This window comes from Arachis duranensis, chromosome 10, assembly GCF_000817695.3.
Source record: "Arachis duranensis cultivar V14167 chromosome 10, aradu.V14167.gnm2.J7QH, whole genome shotgun sequence".
NCBI classification, from domain to species: domain Eukaryota; kingdom Viridiplantae; phylum Streptophyta; class Magnoliopsida; order Fabales; family Fabaceae; genus Arachis; species Arachis duranensis.
The window spans coordinates 63,584,620-63,585,380 of record NC_029781.3 but is presented as its reverse complement, the minus strand read 5'-3'; positions in this window follow the sequence as shown (position 1 = coordinate 63,585,380).

Genomic DNA, 761 nt, shown 5'->3' with positions numbered 1-761 from the left:
AATGAATTACATAAGTATCTCTATCTTTATCTTTATGTTTTATGCGTTTATCACCATACCCATTTGAGTTTGCCTGACTAAGATTTACAAGGTGACCATAGCTTGCTTCATACCAACTATCTCTGTGGGATCGACCCTTACTCGCGTAAGGTTTATTACTTGGACGACCCAGTACACTTGCTGGTTAGTTGTGTGAAGTTGTGTTTATGCCATTGTTTTGAACACCAAGTTTTTGGATTCATCACCGGGGATTATTTGTGTTGTGAAAAGTATTGATCACAATTTCGCATACCAAGTTTTTGGCACCGTTGCCGGGGATTGTTCGAGTATGGACAACTGACGGTTCATCTTGTTGCTTAGATTAGGTATTTTTTTTTCCTCAGAGTTCTTAAGAATGAATTCTAGAGTTTCATGATGATCTGTTGAAATCTGGCTGGCTGTGAAGCCATGTCTAATTTCATTGGACCGAGGTTTCAACTTATCATCACAAGAGCTTGTTGATTTCTATCAATCTTGCTATTGGAGAAGTGATCTGCTAAGGCTTGGCTGGCCTTTGGCCATGTCTAGTGTTTTGGACCGAAGCTTTCTTTGAAAGCTTGGCTGGCTGTGAAGCCATGTCTAATTCCTGGACCGGAGTCTTAGACTAAACATTGCATGATTCCTAGAATTCTCATTAAGAATTTTGATACCTTCATTTTCTTTTTCCACTTAATTTTCGAAAAAGCACAAAAAAAAATTTAGAAAATCATAAAATCCAAAAA